Source organism: Myotis lucifugus, unplaced genomic scaffold (assembly GCF_000147115.1).
Source record: "Myotis lucifugus unplaced genomic scaffold, Myoluc2.0 scaffold_49, whole genome shotgun sequence".
NCBI classification, from domain to species: domain Eukaryota; kingdom Metazoa; phylum Chordata; class Mammalia; order Chiroptera; family Vespertilionidae; genus Myotis; species Myotis lucifugus.
Genome location: NW_005871097.1, coordinates 6481576 through 6502315, shown reverse-complemented (window position 1 = coordinate 6502315; position 20740 = coordinate 6481576). Strand labels below are relative to the sequence as shown.

General features: G+C 48.6%; 1 pseudogene; it reads left to right on the top strand.

The window, feature by feature from the left end:
* The first annotated feature begins 4866 nt into the window (after nucleotides 1-4866).
* Nucleotides 4867-20740, top strand: part of LOC106697136 — a 20606-nt pseudogene continuing 4732 nt past the window's right edge.

The window sequence follows — 20740 nt, the reverse complement described above, 5'->3', positions numbered from 1 at the left end:
GGAGCTTAAAGACAAGAGCTAAACTAGAGATGTGTAGTTAAGTCTCCCGTGGCAATGACAGTAATGGGCACCTCGGGCAGGGATGATGTAGTCTAGGGCTTTGCTATTCAAACTGTGGTCCCTGCACCAGCAACATCAGCATCTCCTGGAAGTTCATGAGAAATGTGGGATCTTGGGCCCCGCTTCATACCTGCTAAATCAAATTCTGAATTTCATCAAGAGACCCAGGTGCCCTAGCTGGTGTTGCTCAGTGGATAGAGCATTGGCCTGTGGACTGAAGGCTCTTGGGTTTGATTCCAGTCAGGGGCACATGCCCGGGTTGTGGACTTAATCCCCAGTAGGGAGCGTGCAGGAGGCAGCCGATCAATGGTTCTCTCTCATCATTGATGTTTCTATTTCTCTCTCCCTCTCCCTTCCTCTCTGAAATCAATACAAATATATATTTTTTAAAAAGAGAGAGCCCCAGGTGCTTCTCAGGCATGTTACAGTTAGAGGAGCGCTACCCAAGGTAGAATTTCTCAACCTCAGCGCTATTGCCTTTTGGGGGCAGAACATTCTTTGTTGGGGCTGCGAGTGGGGTTGTGGGGGGAGTGCTGTCCTGCGTAGTGTAGCATGTTTAGCTGCATCCCTGGCCTCTACCCCCTAGATGCCAGGAGCAACCCCTACCCCCAAGTTGTGACAACCCAAATATAGGCCAAGCCCGGCTAACTCGGCTCAGTGGTTGTGTGTCGACCTTTGAACCAGGGCACATGGAGGTCAGGGCACATGCCCAGGTTGGGGGCCTGATCTCCAGCAGGAGGCAGCTGATCCATGATTCTCTCTCATCATGTGCCCTGACCAGGAAGCAAACCGTGACCTCCTGGTTCATAGGTTGATGCTCAACCACTGAGCCACACCAGCCGGCTGCCTTTACATTTTGTTGATGGTTTACGTTGCTGTGCAGAAACTGCTCAGTGTGATGGAGCCCCACTTGTTTATTTTTGCTTTTGTTGCCTGTGCTTTTGGTGTCATATCTCCCCTCCTCCAAAAAAAAAAATCATTGCCAGGACCAGGATCAAGGCATTTTCCCTATTCAAGGAGTTTTATGGTTTCAGGTCCTACATTAGTCTTTAACCCATGCAAACACAGGTGGAAGCAAACCCTGTACCATCAATAACAAGGGCTGTAGCCCTAGCCGGTTTGGCTCAGTGGATAGAGCATCAGCCTTCGGACGGAAGGGTCCTGAGTTCAATTCCCAGTCAGGGCACATGCCCAGGTTGTGGGTTCGATCCCCAGTGGGGGGTGTGCAGGAGGCGGCCAATCCATGATTCTCTCTCATCACAGATGTCTCTCTCTCTCCCTCTTCCTTCCTCTCTGAAATCAATACAAATATAAACGTGAATAATAAGGGTTCAACCGAGAGAGAGGCTCCCAGGCTGTGGATGACTCCAGGATGTCCCAGAAGAGAGAACATGTTCATTGTGAGACAGTCCCGGGGGTTCAGACATCAGCTCCCCCCCCTCCCAGGGTGGCTCTTGACCTTGGTTGCGCCTTGAAATCACCTGGGGAGCTTTAGGATCCCCAGGCCTGGGCCCCACCCACGCAGATTCTGATGCAAATGGTCTGGGGCAGTGGTCGGCAAACTCATTAGCCAACAGAGCCAAATACCAACAGTACAACGACTGAAATTTCTTTGGAGAGCCACATTTTTTAAACTTAAACTATATAGGTAGGGCTAGGTTGCCCCAGGGTAGGGGCTACGTCCTACTCTGCTAGCCACACCCAGGCGGCAGAGCACAGTTCTTTCTCCTCCCCTTACTCCAACCCCCCCCTATATAACCCGTCCTGAGACGAGGTTGGCGCGCTCAGCCACGTGGATTGCTTTTGTGTCGGTGTGTCTGCGCCCAAGCTAGCTTGAAATAAATACAGATTCTTATGCTTTTGCATCGAATTGGCTCCCTAATATGATTTCTTGGGAATCTTGGAATCTGGGCATAACATTTGGGGGCTCGTCCCGGATTCCCAAGACCATGTAGGGATCCTCAATTCGTAGAATCTGCGTGGCCGCGGTAAGTGTCTGTATGTTGTATATTCTGTTCTGTGCTTTGGGTTTTGGGTATCTCTAAGGAACTTTTCCTGTATCTGGAGGAATGGCTTCTAGATGGTACTCACCATCAAAACTCGGACTGGCTAAAGGTTCGAATCTGGCCTATCTTTTAAAAAAGATAGAAAAGAAGCATTCCTAGGCAGTTTTCTACTGCTTCTGTTCAGGGACTTGTTCTGTATCTGTTCTGTGAGCTCACTTCTGGAATCTGTGCCTGAAGGGTCCAGGCGGACGCGCCGTGAACGACCACAGGCGGGGGAGAGTTAGAAGACGTTCTGCTCCCCCCATCTGTAGGGGTTTAATTTTGCTTCCGCCAAGTCGGGAGGTCTGTAGAAACCCCAATCTGAGACGAGGTGGGCAGCTCCCACCGTGTTGGCATAACGCCATCTGCTTCCATAGAGTTAGAAAGCTGTATTTTTGGGCCCGTGTAGTCTTCTGTGTTTGTATGTTTCTTTCTGTGAACTTACTGGACGGATGTTATGGAATGGACTCAAACCGCTGCTTTGGGTATTGTGATTGATCAGTTCAAGGAGATTTCGGGAGGCTTTAGAGCTCCCTCAGGAATTGGGAAGTTGTTAAAAATTAAATGGATTGTTTAAACTCTGAATGAATGTCTGGTAATCACTGTGCCTGGGGCCGCAGGAGCCGCTTGCTCTGCGGTCAGGGGGGAGCGCAGTGCGCGGTAAGCGCAGCCCTCACCCGGGAGCCCGTCCGCGCCGCGGGCCCAGGCGGCGGCGGCGGCGGCCCCCGGGGTTGTGGCAAGCGAGTGGAGCAGGCCGCGCGCGGAGCTGAGTCTGCATCTGCACCCGGGGGCAGGTGTGCAGGGGCGTGGCACGCGGCGAGCGCAGCCCTTGCCCCGGAGCCCGTCTGCGCCGCAGGCCCAGGCGGCTTGGCGGCAGCGGCGGGCGGGCAGCGGCCCCCGGCGTGTGGCGAGCGGCGGGGCCCCCCCGGCGGCGTCGGGTCCTGGGGGGGAGATCGCCCCAGCCAGATCATAGAAATTAAATATAAAAGTTTTAAAATGCGTCTGGGATTTCTGTTCACGTGTAAAGAGAAAACCTGGCTTAAAACTGAAGCGCGCACTGTCCGATTTTGGACATTTAGATAAAGTTTTAAGCTAAAAGTCTCTTTACAATTGTACAAAATAAAACCCAAGACTGTTTATTTCCTAAGGAAAATAGAAAATTTAACCCAGGGTAGAAATACTAGTTAGATTCTAGCAACAAGGTTGGTATTTTTCCATAATAAAGTGATTTTTTTAAATGTTAATGAAACCTATTCCAAAGCTAACTTTAAGCCCGGTAAAAAAAAAAAACAAAAACCAGCCCTTTGTTAATTGAAAAGGCTGGCCAAAACATTTCTAATGAGAAAAGGGCTAATGCTTCCCGCCTCTAGCAAGTTCTTAAAGAATGTGGTCAATTTACATTTGTTCTTCCAGGGAAAACAGCCCCCCCCTTCCTCCCCCAGGCCAATTTTGAAACTTCCCCTGGCAAACAAGGGGCAGGAAACAATGTACCTACAAGCTTGTTTTTTGACCTTCCCCAGAGGAAAAAATTATGGTCGTTTTAAAATCAAAAGCTGGGCCAGGCCCGCCTTGCCAGCCTCAAGTGTGGTTTTCCAAATCTGTGAAATTTAATACCTTGGAGTTTGTGCCTGGATGTCTTGAAATGACATGGTACTGAATTGAATGATATCTGAGTGTACTTCGTACAGAATCTGGGGAGCAGAATTAGATCTATTGATTGACTGCAGCTAAGATATTTTTTTCTCTCTCACCGTTGGGAAGTCTGAAGCTACACCCTTTTTTGGTAGAGGGCAGGGTAGACACGCCCTTTCCCTAGCATGCAGGTGGTCCGGTTCCACCAGCAGTCATCTTTAGAAATGTTAATTTGCATTTCAATGGCTACACCTTTTGCTGACCAACCTTCCCAGAAAAGGTCAAGCGGCCGAGGGGTGGCTCCTTTGAAATCAGCTTTCTACTCCAAGTCTTTAAAAGAAACTGATAGCAGTCCAATTTCTAAAGTACAATTATTTCAGGTAGAAACTGGTTTCTGTAAATTGATCTGTCCTTATTGCTTAAATATATATAACTAATGGAATTTCTGTGTCTCTTAAAAATTTCGAATGTATTACTAATCTAAGAAATTTTCATTATTTGCATGACACCTAAAAATTAAAGCCAAGAGTTCTAACTGGAAGGCATAGCTTTGGTATGATAAAAATAAAATAAAATATTAATAGACCAGTAAGCTGAAACTGGTCACTGGTGGATTATGAGAAAAACTGGACATGGCCTAACTTCTCCTCCCTTGGTACCCCTGAAACATCAGAGGGTACTTCTGGCCTTGGTTTTCTTGGGTTTTGGTTTTGGATTTGTTTGTTTATTTGTTTGTGATGAGTGCCGTTTCTATCTGGATAAAACATAGGTCAAAGACTTGTTCACTGAAAGAATATAAGTATAAATATTTATTTAATATTTATATATCTACTTGAATATAATTGTTTGTTCATATACATATGAAAGTCTAAAAAAAAAAAAAAAAAAAAGCACACGCTTGACTTCTTAAGGCTGAGTGCTCTGACCGATAGCAAAGCACCCTGAGCGGCCGCTGGGATCTTTCCCCAAGGGCGCTTGCTCTCTGCCAGAGGTGGAATCCGCCCGCCTAACTAGTAAACATCTCTATCTGTTTGTTTGCTGGGAACTTTGATTTGCTATGTGATATTCTGTGCTGGGTTGGGATTTTGGAATTCTAGAATAAATTTAAAAAGTATTTCTAATTGGAACATTTAAAAATGGAGCTCACAGTTCCTCAAGGCAAAGATTTAATGGGCCCTTCCCCCTGCCTGTGCTGAATTAGATAATACAGGCCAGTACTGAGACAATGGGCCTTGAAATCTGTAAAGATAGGCAGAAATGAAGCTGGTCTAATGTACTGAAAGGATTTGGTACCTGTCTGCTGCTAGCAAAGGAGGGGCTGATACCCCCTCCTAGCGCACTCCCTTGAAACAAACCATGGAACCTGGTGGGGGCCATGGAGTGAGACCCTCTCAAGGTCTGAGAATCACTGGAGCAGCCGGCCACCATGGAGCCCTGGGGAAAACCAGAGCTCCTGGTGTGGCACCCAGAGGCAGTAGCCTCGGCTTCCCCACTGCCTGTGGGCCTAGAGGTGAAGTTGGGGACCCTGGTGCTCCTGCTGGTGCTCACGCTCATCTGCAGTCTGGTGCCCATCTGTGTGCTACGCCGACCGGGAGCCAGCCCCGAAGCCTCAGCCTTCCGCCAGAAAGTCCTGAGCCTGGTGAGCTGCTTTGCCGGGAGTGTGTTTCTGGCCACCTGTCTCCTGGACCTGCTGCCTGACTACCTGTCTGCCATAGACGAGGCCCTGGCAGCCCTGCACGTGCGACCTGGGTCCATCACACCCACGTCCGGTCAGCGGACCCATCCATGATCCGGAAAGACTTCATCACCAAAATGAAGTATCAATCGAGATCAACGCAACCTGCTATCTGCCTGATGCTGGTAACATTGCTCGCGACTTAGATGATGCCTGCATCTTCATAGACATGGCTCCAAAGAGACAGGGACAATTTATAGAAAAATCAAAAATAGACTTTAATATCACATATTTAGTAGCAGAAGATATAGCTGCCTAAAGCGGCCATGATGCCTATATTATGTTTCATTGTATTGATGTATTATATTGACCTTTAATTCTCTTGCAGGTTTGAATGTATATTAACTGTCCTAGAAAGGTACTATGTGGAGTGACCCCAAAAAGTAAAGAGTGCCTAGCTGCCAAGAGGGCAGGTGCCCACCTGGGCAGGGAACAGTGCCCATCAGGTTTTGGTCTCTGTTGAAAGACAGCTAACAGTTGGCAGCCTGTGTACTGCTTGCAGGCCTTTGTGACCATGCCCATGTCAGGGGTAGTCTGAAAAAAGCCTGTTTAGAATAGAAGATCTGAGGCATGGTTATGCATAAAAAAAGAATTTAATGCCAACAATTAAAAGGAATTGGCAAGGAAAGTCAGAAAATCTTAGAGTAGATCAGTATGTCTTTCTTCTTATATAATTCCTCCAAAATTTGGCAATGCTAACATGGCAATACATTTCTTTGCATAGATTCAATAAGACCGATTCCTAATAGTGGTTTTATTAACGGAAAACTTTGACTGGAGTATCATGTTTTAAAGAGCCTGTCTGAGCTCTAAAGACTTGAAGCCAGTAAAAATGCCACGAAGAAAGCCTGGTACCCTGCTTGGAAGCCCTGAAGATGGCTGGCGCTGGAGTGTCAGGCCGATGCCCTACCATCACTGGCGGTTGGTAAGAGTAGAAGGGGAGCAGTAGGGATGCCTCTGCATTCCTGCGGAACCCCCACACACTCTGGGCCGCAACAAGTAGGAGGGCTACTGAGATGGGCCTTAAAACCTGGAGCGTGGGCTCAGGTGGAGTTGCTATAGGTGAGGGATTCACCTAACTCAGCAGATACTGCAGGCGGGCCTGATGGCAGCTGGGTGGCGTGGCTTCCTGGCCCTACGGGGCACATTAAAATTCAACCATGAGATTCCAGCAAAGGTAGTCAATTACCATTCTTGTTGTATTTATGCAAACATCAGGACAGTAGATAAATTAATCTTGATTTGGCTTTTTGATAGCCATGAAGAAATTTTAAGAAGAAAAATCCTATTTCAATAAAAATTATTAAAGCTAAAATGATTTCTTTCCCCTCCACCAGACCATTTATTAAAATATGCCCAGTACGGGCCTCTAGCAATGGTGGAATCAGTCCGTCTCATGATTGAGCCGGAAGTTCCAAGACAAAGGGGGGAATGAAAGGGCGAGGGCTAGGTTGCCCCAGGGTAGGGGCTACGTCCTACTCTGCTAGCCACACCCAGGCGGCAGAGCACAGTTCTTTCTCCTCCCCTTACTCCAACCCCCCCCTATATAACCCGTCCTGAGACGAGGTTGGCGCGCTCAGCCACGTGGATTGCTTTTGTGTCGGTGTGTCTGCGCCCAAGCTAGGCAAACTCATTAGCCAACAGAGCCAAATATCAACAGTACAACGACTGAAATTTCTTTGGAGAGCCACATTTTTTAAACTTAACAATAGGTAGGTACATTGTTATTAACTTAATTAGGGTGCTCCTAAGGCTTAGGAAGAGCCACACTCAAGGGGCCAAAGAGCCACATGTGGCTCGCGAGCCGCAGTTTGCCGACCACTGGTCTGGGGTGTATGTAGCCTGGGTTTCGGGATTTTAAAGCTCACAGGGACTGCCCATAGGCTGGCGATGTGAGAACTCGAGCTTTGCTGTGTGGCTCTCAGACTCCATTGGTTTCCCTGGCCCTGCCCTGAGCTCCTGGCTCTCTATGCTTGAGTCCTGACAGCTGCCTTTTAAATGAGAACCAGCTGATCCCCGTGCCAATGAGGCAAAGACAAACCTTTGCAAAACGCTGCCTAGACTCCCCTGGTATTTATGGCGCTGGGTGCTGAGTCGACCCTGGGAGGCAGGGTAATCTGCGAGGTCACCTCTCTCTCCCTTTTCCTTTGCTCCCTTTCAAACTGACCTCCAGCTCTGCGCACGCTGCCTGGGGGGACAGGGGCGGGGCAGGTTCCTTGGGTTTTGTCTTCTAAAGGCCTAACATGGGGCAGGGTGTGGAGGTAAAGCTACTCAAGGACACCTGGGCCTCCAGGAAGGGCGAGGGAGAAGAAGGCTGCTCCTCCTCACCCCTTGTGGAGAGAGAAGAGACGAGGGCTGCGGGGGCCTCTTGGTTCTGAGCAAAGAGGGGACCTGCCAAGTTTATGTGGGAAAAGATTAAGAAGTGGATTGTGCATGCATGCGCGCGCACACACCGCCCTGGCCCGTCACCACGTCAAACCCAGAAACTGTGCCCCGGCCTTGGGAGGCCAGGGTCTCAGTCCACTGGAGGTCTGAGTGAAGCTTCCGGAGAGTCAGGTAAGAGGGAAGCTCAAAGCCGGAAGGGAAACTGAGTCACCCAAAGTAAAGCCGTCTCTTTGCACATTGTAGCTGATAGATAGACTGAGTCTCACCAGGGAAATGCCGTGCAGGCCCGGCTACTTGAGCATTTCCCACCTGGCTACCTTTCTCGTGTAAACTGGTTTGGTTTGGTTCGGTTTGGTTTGGTTTGGTTCGGTTTGGTTTGGTTTGGTTTTCTCAAAATGTAACTTGGTAAGTGGATATAGAATCTACACTGGGGAGTCTGAGCTTTATTTCAGATCATCTATAATTTTATGAAACTGACCCTTCTCTAGCTCCTTTCTTAGTTAAAAGGATCTGTTCCCAAGTGAGGGAGCAAAAGCTTATTGTTTCACGGTGTTTGCTTTTCTTAAATCTTAAACTCTTTAAGACCTATGGGGCAAATTATGATTAAAATTGTTTTTATTTGGAAACGTGGGTTACCTTAAATGAAACTGCCCCAAGCCAGGAATAGAGCTTTTATGCCTGTGTAGATTTTATGAACTTTTACAGCAAGTTAAAATTTTATGCTCATTTAATCCTGTACGTTATCACACAATGACCCGGCTGCCTATTCAGAAAGTCCGAAATCCTGGGCGGGGAGCGCCACCTGCTGGCAGGATGGTTACTGACGCCTTTGCCCTTGGCTGGATCTTCAGGAAGTAATTTATGACCCTGAAGGAGGTTCTAAAGCAGCGGTTCTCAACCTGTGGGTCGCGAGCCTTTTGGGGGTCGAACGACCCTTTCACAGGGGTCGCCTAAGATCATCGGAAAACACATATATAATTACATATTGTTCTTGTGATTAATCACTATGCTTTAATTATGTTCAATTTGTAACAATGAAAATACATCCTGCATATCAGATATTTACATTACAATTCATAACAGTAGCAAAATTACAGTTATGAAGTAGCAACGAAAATAATGTTATGGTTGGGGGTCACCACAACATGAGGAACTGTATTAAAGGGTCGAGGCCTTAGGAAGGTTGAGAACCACTGTTCTAAAGTTCCTTGGGGTGCGGGTGCAGAGAGGAAGAAACAAACATGGTTTTCTCCAACTCTAAAAGCACCATTTTGGCCCTGGCTGGTTTGGCTCAGTGGATAGAGTGTCGGCTTGTGGACTGAAGGGTCCCGGGTTCGAGTCCGGTCAAGGGCACATGCCCGGGTTGGGGCTCGATCCCCAGTAGGGGGTGTGCAGGAGGCAGCCAATCAATGATTCTCTCTTTATTGATGTTTCTATCTCTCTCTCCCTCTCCTTTTCTCTCTAAAGACAATAAAAATATATTTAAAACATCGAAAGAGACACATCAATCGGCTCACTCCTGCATGCCTCCTACCAGGGATCGACCCCATAACCCGGGCATGTGCCCTGACCAGGAATGGAACCAGCAACCTTTTGGTGCAGGGGGCGATGCCCAACCACCTGAGCCACACCGGCCAAGGCAGTAATGGTTACCTTCGAACAGTGGGATTTGGATGGTTTTCATCTTCCATGTTCCTGAGTTTGAATATTTAGAACTAGATAATAATATTGTAATCAGGAAACATTTACATATGGAAAACTTCCCTTAATTCTCTACCAACATCCTATTCCTCGTCTCCCTTTCATTGTCACCAGCATTTATTGACCAGCGTTTACTGACGGGCTGGAAGAATAAAACTGCCCCTGGGCTCAGAAGGTTCATGGTCTGGTAGGAAATGTAAGATGGACCCACTGAGCTATAACCCAGGGCAGGGTGTGACACATTCAGCAGAGCTTTCGGTTCAACGTGGGCGAACTACTGAACCTTTGCAAGCCCGCTTCCTCCTCTAAAAGCGGAGATTCTAATAACCACCAAGACCAAGCGTGTCAAACTCAAAGGCTAACACGGGCCAAATAAACAAGGTGGAAGTTTCTGTGGGCCGCCAAAAAACAAAAGCTTCCATTTTCATAGACACGTAGGTTTATTTTGATAGAGACATGCTGAATCCAAAGGGCTGAAATAAATGAGTCATCGTGAACATAAAATAATGGAATATTTTAATAAAAACTTATATTTTTTTGAACATTAACTTACCAGACACTGAATAACTACACAAATTAATAAGCGTAATGCAAATGAACCTATTTTTTTGTTCTCCGAAAGCAAAATATTTCCTGTTGTACACACCAAACAAGTCAGCCCAAGACGAATGACGTGGCCATCGGCTGCTAAAATATCCGCTGCTGGTATTAGTGGAGAGAAATGGTGCGCCTGCATGTAAGGTGTATAAGGGAAATGAATGCAACATGATGATAGTCATCAGTCATTAGCAAACGTTGTAGTTTGTTATAACTAGAGGCTCTGTGCATGAAATTCGTGCAGTGGGGGTATCCCTCACCCTGGCCTGCACCCTCTCGCAATCTGGGACCGTTGGCTCCTAACCACTGGCCTGCCTGCCTGCCTGATTGCCCCTAATCACCTCTGCCTCACCCCCATCGCCGTGGCTTCGTCCAGAAGGACGTCCAGAATGATGTCCGGAATAACATCCGGAAGGTCGTTTGGCTGTCCGGTCTAATTAGCATATTATACTTTTATTATTACAGATGATGTATAACAGGATATTGTAAAAATTAAGTGACGGAATTTTTATTAAAACATTTAATACATACCGTTATATTGGCTGGGCCGCAACAATATTCATTGTGGGCCGTATGCGGCCTGTGAGCCGCGAGTTTGACATGCTTGACCAAGACCAATGTGAGATGTCAGCGGGTGCAGCCTCCGTGGGTGCCTGGCACCGAGAGAGCTCACGTGTGCGGGCAACGTGGGCGCCAGGTGAGATGTACCAGCTGTGCTCCAGATGTTCCCCAGATCACAGAACGCAAGCTGCCATGACTTACACAGGGGGGCGAAGGGGGTGCAGTGGGCCCCGCGGAGACTTCCGCAGGAGGCATGGAGAACGTTGGGGAGTGGGGAGCGGCTCAGGGCATTGCCAAGGAGCAAAGCGCAGTCATGCCAACTGAGGCGCAGGGCCGAGGTCCAGGAATATTGCGAGGAAAGGTTGGGAAAAGATTGGATCTCCCACCCCGGGGTCCATGCTTAGGGTGGTGGTTGGAGCCGAGATAATGGTACTCAGTGCGCTCATTCAGGAACGTGAAGCCCTCCTCTTGGGGTTGGTGCTGAGTGGGCGGTGAGCATGGCTGATCTCCTCCCCCACTACCCCTTGTGACCTAGCTTTTGGTTCTACCCACTGTCAACACCACTCCTTTGCTCTAGCTGGTTAGGCTCAGTGGATAGAGTATCAGCCTGTGGACTGAAAGGACCCGAGTTCGATTTTGATCAAGGGCATGTATCTGGGTTGCAGGCTCCTCTCTGGCCCAGGCCCAATCGGTGTGTTTCTCTCATGTTGATATTTCTGTCTGTCTTTCCCTCTCTCTTCCACTCTCCCTAAAAATCAATGGGAAAATATCCTTGGGTGAGAATTAACAACAAACAAACAAACAAAACTACTCGCTTGAATGTCACCAGTCACCTTCTCTTTGCCAAATTAAGTGACTTGGGATAGGTCCCTGCAGTCCTTTTTTAAAAAATATATTTTATTGATTTTTTTACAGAGAGGAAGGGAGAGGGATAGAGAGTTAGAAACATCGATGAGAGAGAAACATCGATCAGCTGCCTCCTGCACACCCCCTACTGGGGATGTGCCTGCAACCAAGGTACATGCCCTTGACCAGAATCGAACCTGGGACCCTCCAGTCCGCAGGCCGACGCTCTATCCACTGAGCCAAACCGGTCAGGGCCCTGCGGTCCTTTTGTTGTTGGAAGGTGGTTTGGTTTCCTCCCAGGAAAAATGGGACTCCCCCCAGTCCCTACATCACAGGGCTCCTGGGAGAGGTAAATGAGTTAATAAAGGAAAGCGCTGGACCATAGACGTTAGCGCTACTCTAAGGGTCATCTGTGGCTGTGCGGTGCTTCCTGTCTTCTCCCACCTCCTTCCTCCTCCCTCTATCCCTCCCTCCCTCTATCCCAAAAACCTGTCCGAGCTTCTCTCCTACAGCCACTGGGCTGGGAGCACAGGGATAAAATGATGAAGTGCCTGCCCTAGGGAGCACCCAGGCCTGAGTGGGACACCTGGTCGTCACTTAATGAAAGATAAGAGTTTTGAAAGAGGGACAGAGCCCTGGCCGGTTTGTCTCAGTGGATAGAGCGTTGGTCTGTGGATCAAAGGGTCCCGGGTTCGATTCTGGTCAAGGGCACGTACCTTGGTTGCAGGCTCCTCCCCGGCCCAGGCCCTGGTTGGGATGCGTGCAGGAAGCAACCAATTGGTGTGTTTCTCTCACATCGATGTTTCTCTCTCCCTCTCTCTTCCACTCTCTAAAAATCAATGGAAAAATATCCTTTGGTGAGTAGTAACAACAAAAGAGGGACACAAAGGGTGGCTTGGACCTTTGGGAGCGCAGAACCCAACCAAGCTCGGAGTGGGGCTGGTTCAGACCCGGCACCCCCGAGTGGATAAAGTCCAAACTGGGTCCTGGAGGGCTCGCAGAAGGCAGGCATGTTTGGGTAGAGGGGTGAGATGCGGGCAATGTGAGTGTGCTCAGGTGTGTGTGAGCGGGACTTGGAGGGGGAAATCAAGTGGCTTTTAAAGACAGGACTGTTGCCGAAACCGGTTTGGCTCAGTGGATAGAGCATCGGCCTGCGGACTGAAAGGTCCCAGGTTCGATTCTGGTCAAGGGCATGTACCTGGGTTGTGGGCACATCCCCAGTAGGGGGTGTGCAGGAGGCAGCTGATCGATGTTTCTCTCTCATCATCGATGTTTCTAACTCTCTATCTCTCTCCCTTCCTCTCTGTAAAAAATCAATAAGATGTATTTAAAAAAATAAAATAAAAAATAAAGACAGGACTGTTGGGTCAGAAGGAGTACTTGGTGTTTTAAGAGCTGGAAAGGGCGACAAAGCTCATCAGAAAGTATCTTGTTTGTAATCCTAAGAAAGACTCGCCCGGCCAGCATGGCTCAGTGGTTGAGCATCTACCTATGAACCAGGAGGTCAAGGTTCCATTCCTGGTCAGGGCACATGCCTGGGTTGAGGGCTCGATCCCCAGTGTGGGGTGTACAGGAGGCAGCCGATCAATGAGTCTCTCTCATCATTGATGTTTCTGTCTCCCTCTCCCTCTCCCTTCCTCTCTGAAATCAATAATATATATATATTTTAAAGTTAGACTTTGCCCTAGCTGGTTTGGCTCAGTGCATAGAGCATCAGCCTGCGGACTGAAGGGTCCCAGGTCTGGTTAAGAGTACATGCCCAAGTTGTGGGCTCGATCCCCAGTAGGGGGCGTACAAGAGGCAGCCAGTCAATGAGTCTCTCTCATCATTGATATTTCTGTCTCTCTTTCCCTCTCCCTTCCTCTCTGAAATCAATAAAGATATATTTAAAGAATAAAAATAAAAAATTAGACTTTAATCCTGCAGGCAATGGAAAGTCCTCTGAAGAACTTTTGTAAAGGGAGGGGAGAGTGGGGGGAGGGGAGGCGGTGAGGTGTTGAGAGTTGCATGCTGGGAAAACCAGCTTCTTCCCCCTAATCTCTGCCATACTGTTCAGTCCTGATTCGCCCCTTCCTCGGGTCACTCTTCTTCTAGCTCCTTTGGCAGCTCTATTTCTATCACCCTCATTCAACAATGAAGTTTCACGGAGCCCTCACTGTAGGCCATGCAAGGAATCACCTTCCAAAACTCAGGTAGGTGGACCTGATACGCTAGTAGGCCCAAACATTGAGACGTGGGTGCTTGGAGAACAGAAAGGTGGATTTGATTTGGACGGGGGAGGGAGATCTCTCATTCTTCTCTCTCAAAAAGCAAAAGTAGGGTTTTTTTTTAGGAAGCTAGGGAGTAGGAGCGGGAGTTCCAGGGAACTGAGAGAGAAGTCTGTGTTTCTTTGGTCCTAAATAATGCTTTTCTGTATCAGACTCCTCGTGGCCCTGGAGTTAGCTCCTCCTACTTGACAAAGAAACAGTACATCAGCAACACAAAACTCTATTGTGAGAACAAGGGTGCTGGGTGGAAGACCCAAGATTCTGCAAGATATGCGATAAGTGTGCGTCAATGACGTCATCTTTAAAGCAAAAAGCAGAAACTAGATATTTTGTGGCTATTGCCATGGTTTGAGCTATCACTGTTTTGTAGCCAACTAGCGATATTTTTCGCTGATCTCAGGTAAAGTGTACTTTGAAACATTGCTCCTGGAACTCGCTTCACAGGCAGGCCTGCAGAACAGGACTAATTAATACACCTGCCTGATCATTGACTATAAGCTATGTGACAACCAAAGCAACTAAACCTTCAGTTAAAGCCTGTACCTACGTCCTAGTTAAGGACTAAATGATTGAATTCTAGCTGCCAGAAATACTAGGGGCATTCAAATCACAAAGGGTGCCCTAGCTGGTTGCTCAGTGGTTAGAGCGTCGGCCTGCAGACCAAAGGATCCCAGGTTTGATTCCGGTCAAGGGCACGTACCTCGGTTGCAGACTCCTCCCCGGCCCGGGCCCTGGTCTGGGCTCGCGCAGGAGGCCACCAATCGATGGGTTTCTCTCACATGGATGTGTCTCCCTGCCTTTCCCTCTCTCTCTCCCACTTTCCCTTAACAAAATCAATGGAAAAAATATCCTCGGGTGAGAATTAACAAAAAATTATAAGTAAATAAATAAAACCACAAGGGGCTTGGCTACCTGAACTTCATGAGCGTCCACACCTTCTGCCCTGGCTCCTCCCTGGAAAAAAAAGCTTTGTTTCGCTTTCTTTTCATTTTAGGCAAGAACATTCCCATTGTATTTGACATGGACTTGCATATGTAGCACAGAGAAAATCTTGACCTTTCTCTATGTACGTAGTCATTGACTTTCTTTTACATTTTTAAATCAACCTGGTCTTTTATAATAGTTTTTGGTTTACAGGAAATTTGCAACGACACAAGAGTTCCTGTATCCCCCACACCCGGTGTCTCCTCTTGTTAGCATCATCTATGCCTGTGATACATTTGTTGCAACTAAGAAACCAACATCATTCCATTGTTATTAAACTCCATACCCATTCAATGTTCATCAGTTGTCATGCGTCCTTAGGTTCCTCTGAGCTGTGACACTTACTCCGGGTTTCCTTGTTTTTAAGGACCTTGACAGCTTTTTAAAATGTCTAGATTTTTATTGATTTCAGAGAAGAAGGGAGAGGGAGAGAGCGGTAGGAACATCAGTGATGAGAGAGAATCATCAATTGGCTGCCACCTGCGCGCTCCTTATTTGGGATCAAGCCTGCAACTGGGAATCCAACCATGACTTCCTGGTTCATAGGTCAATGCTCAACCACTAAGCCACACCAGCTGGGTGAGGGCCTCGGCAGTTTTGAGTACTGCTCAGGCATATTGTAGTGAACCTCTCGGTTAGGGTTTTCTGATGCTTTTCTTATGATGAGACTGGGGTTATAGGTTTTGATGCCCCTTCTCCTGACATCATATCAGAGGTGCCTGTTATCAGCAAAATTGTCTTTCTATTCATCCATCAGTATCTATATTAAGATAAATATGGGCTTATGCTGATATCTCCAGCTCCAGCCCAGAGCCACGTGGTTTATTCTAAGCCTTCCCCTTTGTCTAAGCCAGCGGTTCTCAACTTGTGGGTCACGACCCCTTTGGGGGTCAAACGACCCTTTCACAGGGGTCGCCTAAGACCATCCTGCATATCAGATATTTCCATGACGATTCCTAACAGTAGCAACATTACAGTGATGAAGTAGCAACGAAAATAATTTTATGGTTGGGGGTCACCACAACATGAGGAACTGTATTAAAGGGTCGCGGCATTAGGAAGGTTGAGAACCACTGGTCTAAGCTCTATTTTTGACCAAGCCCTATTGTAGCTTTATAAATATTTTCTCTCCCCCTCCCCCGGACTCCACCCACTGACAAGGATGGCTAACGCTCAAAGCTTTACAAGCTATAAAAACATTTCCATCTGACTGTGGGCGCAATGGAACAGTCACACAGGATGGCCTTGCTTTAGCAACCAGCTCACTCAACTGTGGCTGTCAGTTCACACTGCCATCCGCTGTCCCCTCAACCTGACCTTGAAACCCCCCCAGTCTCCCAGCCAATGTTCACTCTCTCCCCTGCAGCATGTCCCTCCATTAGAGTCTGGGGCTCAGAGGAAGCCAGGACGGCTGTCTCGGGCCTGCTTTGGCACAGTGTTCTAATAGAGGAGAGGGGCATGGGAACTAGGTAAATTACGGTCTAATAACGTTAAGTCAGGAGCCTGCTCCGTGCTGCCCAACATGGAACTCGCCTGCCAGGAGAAGCAAGCAGACCTCCGGACAGAGAAAAGTCCTGCAAAGATTGATGAATAGCTCTTCGCCCATACCTTCTCATGACCCGTCCCATAAAGGGAAAACAGACCACAGAATATACCTTGTCAAGGTTAAAGTTAATCCTAATGTTTTTTCTACTCTCTCTTTTCCCATACCAGTCATTTTCCATAGACACGACAAACATATAAGGTCCCTGGCGTGGCTCAGTGGTTGAGCATCGACCTACGAACCAGGAGGTCACAGTTCAATTCTCAGGGCACATGCCCAGGTTGTGGGCTCGATCCCCAGTAGGGGGCGTGCAGGAGGCAGCCCATCCATGATTCTCTCTCATTGTGGATGTTTCTATCTCTCTCTCCCTCTCCCTTCCTCTCTGAAATAAAATAAAATAAAATAAGGTGGGGTGGGGGTAAGAAGAAATGGTTGATGGGAGCCAGAAAGCCCACCCTCATCCTCTTCTCAAAATGCTGACTGAATGCTCCATGCTGCTGGCTCTTCCCTTGGGGCAGTTGTGAAGGGAGAAGTTGAGAGAAGGCGAGAGCGGAAGCACAGCAGTGAGAGTTCAGTACTCCTTCCCGCCACTCTCACCCCCTTGACCTTTGGCTTCAGTTCCTGCCTCCATGAAATAAGGGCTACTTCCAGCTCTAAGTACTGTGGGTTTTTTTTGGGAGGGGGAGGGAGGGTTTTGGATCTTGGCCAATTCTTTGGGAGCCGCTGACTTCAGGAAACACAGAAATAGGTTGCAAGCGATGGACAGACCGAGATTTTCAGATAACTGCTCTGCAACCTCGCACTGACTCCAAAAGGGAAATTACAGAGGATGCCAGGGACCCTGCCTTGTCCCTGGATCTGTGCCCCCAGACAAGCCGTTGGGAGGCAATGGTCCCATTCGTCATGGTGAAATGAGCTTCCGTTTGGTTTAGCTGGGCCCCTGTGGACAGGTGCACGGGTTGGCCACAGCTGAAGGTTAGTTGGCCACATGGACAAGTGAGGCTGTAATCCCTCCCTCCCTCCTCTTACCTAGCTCTGTGCTCGGATTTGGGGCTCTTTGGCCCCCTGGGAGGAGTGCCTTTGGCTGCTTGTTCACCGAGAGAGCCACCATTTTTCCAATGGGCACTGAGGCGTTGTGTAGACTAGCACTTTAAGCTTTTGTTTGAAATGAGAAATAATAGCACACATGGAGAAGAACGGGCTGGTGTTGGGAATGAGCACAACGGGGTAGGTGTGAGGCAGGGTGATGCTGGGCAGAGAGGGTTCGGGAAGACTGGGCTAAAGCATCCAGGAGGGAGGGGGAAAGGGAAGGGGAAGGAGGACCATGAGATCGACAATGCCTGCTACTGCGGCTGAGTCCTACAGCCCATCTCACCCGTGTCTGTGCTGACCAGGCAAGGGCAGCTTGCTGTCCCCTCAAGAGCTCTGTACCTCAATTTAAAACCAAGATTCGCTCATATCAGATCTGCCTTGTGTAACGGAATCCTCTTGTGTATTTCTTCATCCGATCTCCATCGAAATCCTTTGCTTAAAAAATGTTTCTTTTACATGACTCTTTCCACTTGAGCCATCTCCCTCTCTCTCTCTCTCCCCCTCTCTCGGTTAATCCTCCCCTGAAGATGTTTTTCCATTGATTTTTAGAGAGAGTGGAAGGGAGCGGGAGAGACACAGAGAGAGAAACATCGATGTAAGAGAGACACAATTGGTTGCCTCCTGCATGTGCCCCAACCAGGGCTGGGGATCGAGTCTGCAACTGAGGTTCGTGCCTTTGGCTGGAATTGAACCCAGGACCCTTCAGTCTGTGGGCTGGTGCTCTATCCACTGAACCACACCAGCCAGGGCCAGCCTTTTCTTATTTCATGTTTTTTTTTAATTAACCAATTCCCAGAACCTAGTACTGTCCTAGGTCTTGAGGCACCTCCAGGGCTCCATAGTATTTCCATCCGTGGACTTGGCCACAGCCTGGATGTGGAGAATCCATCTGCTGCCCTGTGAGTGCTCTGGTGCTTAGCACCACCCCAAGGAAGGGTGTGGCCAGCACCCCGAGAGTGGTTCTCCTGGCCTTCTGTGGGCAGCAGCCAGTAGATGAATGGATTCCACAACAGGAGTAGCAATATCACTAGCTCTACCTGTTGACCAGCCAGTAGATGAATGGATTCCACAACAGGAGTAGCAAGAGCACTAGCTCTACCTGTTGACCAGCCAGTAGATGATTGGATTCCACAGCAGGAGTAGCAAGAGCACTAGCTCTACCTGTTGACCAGCCAGTAGATGAATGGATTCCACAGCAGGAATAGCAATAGCACTAGCTCTACCTGTTGACCAGCCAGTAGATGAATGGATTCCGCAGCAGGAGTAGCAATAGCACTAGCTCTACCTGTTGACCAGCCAGTAGATGAATGGATTCCACAACAGGAGTAGCAATAGCACTAGCTCTACCTGTTGACCAGCCAGTAGATGAATGGATTCCACAACAGGAGTAGCAAGAGCACTAGCTCTACCTGTTGACCAGCCAGTAGATGAATGGATTCCGCAGCAGGAGTAGCAAGAGCACTAGCTCTACTTGTTGACCAACCAGTAGATGAATGGATTCCACAGCAGGAGTAGCAAGAGCACTAGCTCTACTTGTTGACCAGCCAGTAGATGAATGGATTCCACAGCAGGAATAGCAATAGCACTAGCTCTACCTGTTGACCAGCCAGTAGATGAATGGATTCCACAACAGGAGTAGCAAGAGCACTAGCTCTACCTGTTGACCAGCCAGTAGATGAATGGATTCCACAGCAGGAGTAGCAAGAGCACTAGCTCTACCTGTTGACCAGCCAGTAGATGAATGGATTCCGCAGCAGGAGTAGCAAGAGCACTAGCTCTACTTGTTGACCAGCCAGTAGATGAATGGATTCCACAGCAGGAGTAGCAAGAGCACTAGCTCTACTTGTTGACCAGTCAGTGGATGAATGGATTCCACAGCAGGAGTAGCAAGAGCACTAGCTCTACCTGTTGAGTGCTCACTCTGTGCCAGGGGCTGTTCTAAGGCTTCCACACGCATGAACGCATGTACTCCTCAGAGCTGCCATGGGAGGATGGTTGTGTGACTCTTCTCCCATTTGAGAGGTGAGAAAACTGAGGCTCAGAGAGGCTCATCTGCTCCAGCTGCTGATTGTGTGTCTGGGACATCCACGGTGCCTGGTAGGCTTGCCTGGCAGGGGCGCTTAATGACACATCATCTTCATTTTGAAACAAAGATCCGTGTCAGCGTGGATGGCAAGGGGGAAGAACAAGGAAGGAGATGCCGGTTTCTGGGCTCAGACAGAGGGCTGGGTCCTCTGGCCACTTTCCTTCGGGGACCAAGCTTCTGGTTTGCAATGACTATCCTGCCCTGCTATTGATTCCATTTTCATTTTCATCTTTTATGCGTACTGGTTCTGTGGAAAAATCTGAGAAGGCTCATCTGGCTTACCTCAGTAGCTCTTCAGGTGCTAGACTGCTTGTAAGTATACGCCTAGCGTGTGCCATGCTTTATGAGATCCTAATGAATGGGTCTATAACTGGATGACACATTGTGTCCCAGAAGCCAGAGCATGTGCATCTGACTTTTCTAGAAAGGCGGACCAATGCTCTAGCCTCAAAGGGTCTTCCTCAGTACAGATGGCAGCCATTTTAAAAAATATGTTTTTATTGATTTCAGAGAGGAAGGGAGAGGGAAAGAGAGAGAGAGAGAGAGAGAGAGAGAGAGAGAGAAAGAGAGAGGAGAGAGAAGTCAATGATGAGAGAAAATCATGGATCAGCTGCCTCCTGCACGCCCCACACTGGAGATCAAGCCTGCAACCTGGGCATGTGCCCTGACCAGGAATCGAACTATGACCTCCTGGTTCATGGGTCAACGTTCAACCACTGAGCCACGCCAGCCGGGCCAGACTGGCAGTCGTTTTGACTTACCTTATTAACCTTATTTCTGAGCAAAGGTTTCAAGGGAAACCAAGGGCCTGGGTGGCGGCCAGATGAGGTCTTCGATCTCACAGTCGCCAAGGGTATTGGTGAGCACGAAGCCGCGGGCTGTGTTTCCTGATGTATGGCAACCCCTTCTCAAACTATGCACTGGCCCTGAACTGCCTGAGGGACCAGTCATTGCGGGTCAGTTTAGGAATGGCCACCCAAGCTATTGATGACATGTTGTTGTTGTTATTAATCCTCACCTGAGGGTATTTTTCCATTGATTCTTAGGGAGAGTGGAAGGGAGAGGGAAAGACAGAGAGAAACATCGATGTGAGAGAAACACGTCGATTGGTTGCCTCCTGCACGAGCCCTAACCAGGGCCCTGGCCAGGCCAGGGAGGAGCCTGCAACCCAGGTACGTGCCCTTGACCGGAATCAAATCTGGGACC